The sequence below is a fragment of the Elephantulus edwardii genome, unplaced genomic scaffold (assembly GCF_000299155.1).
Source record: "Elephantulus edwardii isolate Elephantulus edwardi_28Jun2011 unplaced genomic scaffold, EleEdw1.0 scaffold00034, whole genome shotgun sequence".
NCBI classification, from domain to species: Eukaryota; Metazoa; Chordata; class Mammalia; order Macroscelidea; family Macroscelididae; genus Elephantulus; species Elephantulus edwardii.
The window spans coordinates 2,418,287-2,421,098 of record NW_006399784.1 but is presented as its reverse complement, the minus strand read 5'-3'; positions in this window follow the sequence as shown (position 1 = coordinate 2,421,098).

The window sequence follows — 2,812 nt, the reverse complement described above, 5'->3', positions numbered from 1 at the left end:
ATAATATATACTACTCTATTATTACTTAAGCAATACTGTTAATTTTTAGTTTTGTCAGAAGTTCTACATGAATCCTTAAACTCTGTGTATCAATAGATTTGCAGTCCTTTCTAGAAGTTCTTAAGGTAAATCTATTTCTTTCCAAACTTCTCGAAGTCATTTGTATTCCTTTACTTTTAGCCAGTTCTCTCCATTTTCATAGATAATGAGTCAAATCTCAACGCTGAAGTTATGAATTTTGGAAGAACAGAGAGAAGAGTAAGGGTAAAAGTAAATTTTTAAAATCTGTAGTTTTCCAGATGTATTAACCATAAGTGATTACCTTCTGATTATATTTATATAGAAATTTAAAATAAAGATAAATGATGCTTTTAGCCAGAGCAGGGTTTTGGACTTACAGAAACTGGGAATTCAGGCCTTCTTGTTAGCAGTGACTTTTTTTAAAATTTGTTCTTATTTGTTCCTAATGACCATTTAAAAACATTCATACATAACAGTTACAGTTGCCTTATCTCAAATATGAAAGGAAGTAACATTTTATATTAAAAACTATCATAACTGGAAGCATAAAAATTATACAGGTTAAAATCCTTTTCTCCCCTTTCTGTAACAATAATAGCTAATATTGATACGTATTTATATTCTGTCATAAATACATTATGCACTTATATTGAAAATTAAGTCCATAATCTATGAATGTTAGTAGACTCTGTTTTCATATTGAATATTCAGTGTATTGTATTTTTTAATTGTAAGAATTTCTTTAAGTATGTATATGTTTCAAATGTTTCGATAACTGTAATTATACATAATATATACATATTCACTCTTTTATTTGTTGACATATGTTGTTGTTTTTGTTGTTGTTGTTATGTGCCATCGAATCACCTGTGACTCCCAGTCACCCTATGTACAACAGCCCTAAACCCTGCTCTATCCTGTGCCAAACTTACTGTCTCTTACACGCTACCCCCATTACCCCAGTCACTGAATCAATCTATCTCATTGAGGGTCTTCCTCTCCTATGCTGTCCCTCTACCCTGTCAAGCATGACATCCCTCTCCAAACATGTCCATAGTATGTCAGACAAAGCTTCAGAATCCTTGCCTCCAAACAAAGCCTGGTTTAACCCTCTCCAGGATGAACCTGCTTATTCTCTTAGCAGTCCATGTTATATTCAATACTCTTCTCCAACACCATACCTCAAAAGCATCAATTCTTCTTCTATCATCCTTAGTCATTGTCCAGATCTCTGATACATAACAAGTGATAGCAAAGACCATGACCTGTACCAGGCACACCTTAGTCTCCAGTCTGACATCATTGCTCTTCAGTACTCTGAAGAGGTCCCTAACAGCAGACTTTCCCATCACAATACGTCTTTTGATTTGCTGGCTGCTGGTACCAAGAGTGTTGATTGTGGAGTCAAAAAGCTAAAGCTATTAACAATCTCAATCTCTTCATCCATCATGATGCTGCCAATTGGTCCAGTGGTGAGAATTTTTGTCTTCTTAACATTGAGCCTCAATCCATATTGAAGGCTGCAGTCCTTGACCTTCTGCCGCAAGCACTTCAGGTCCTCCTCAGTTTCAGCAAGCAGGGTTGTGTCCTCTTCATAACACAGATTGATGATGAATCTTCCACCAATCCTGATGCCACACTTCTCCTCATAGAGCCCAGACTCCAAGATAATTTGTCCTGCATATAGGTTAACAAGGTATGGAGATAGGACACATACCTGGAATATACCATCCCAGTTTTGAACCACGCAGTGTTTCTTTGCTCTGTTCTGATGACTGCCTCCTGATCCAAATATAGTTTTTGCATGAGCACGATCAAGTGTTCTGGGATTCCCTTTCTTCTCAGAGATAGGCACAGTTTGCTGTGGTCCACACAGTCAAACGTCTATGCATAGCCAGTGAAAAACAGACATACCTTTAGTATTCCCAGCCAAAATCCATATACATTGTTTTAATTTTTTACTCTTACTAGAAATTCTGAAATAACCTATAAATCACTATTAATTCCTTCATTTGTTAAGAAAAAAATGTTTTCAGATGGGATTTGATAGCATTTCTGTTATAAGATAACCCAATTTAAAATGTAAAATAGATTATACATGAATGATTGTATGATACATAATGTAAATTAAAGATTGTATAAAACACAATATATACGAATAAAATAAAATATAATGTTAAAGGAATTATTATATAAAAACCAATAGAAATACTTTAATATAATTTTTCATGTGTGTTTTTTTCTTTGTGATTACATGTTTACCTTTGTATTTTTAAAAGAAATACTATTTTGAGTTAATTTTTCACACAAATTAAAATCTTTATGACGATATAATAATTTTTCTTCATATCTTTAAATGCCTTTATTACAATAGCACCGTGACTATGTCGGTAATTGCCTGAAGATATTTTCTAACCCATACAAGTAATCATTTTGGTAACCTCAGAGACTCTGCTATTCAGAAAAGTATTGTGGATGTAGGTAATTACTTTTAGCTATTTTAGAAAGTGAGGATTTTTTTAAAAAAATTTACAAAGGTACAGGTAATAGAATGGATATTCTCAAAGGCTCTAATAAAATTCCATTCTAAAAAAAAATCCATTCTAAGAATAGTTAAAGTAAGAATCTTAAAAATAAGGTAAGCGATTGATCATAGGGCAATAGCGTTTGCATGAATGTTTGAATTTCGGTGTGTTTGTTATAACCTGGAAGTGCTAACATTTCATGAACTAAGAAAATTTTACCCATCTCTTAAAAATTGTAGTTGTCTGATTAACTGCTGTAAGTAGAC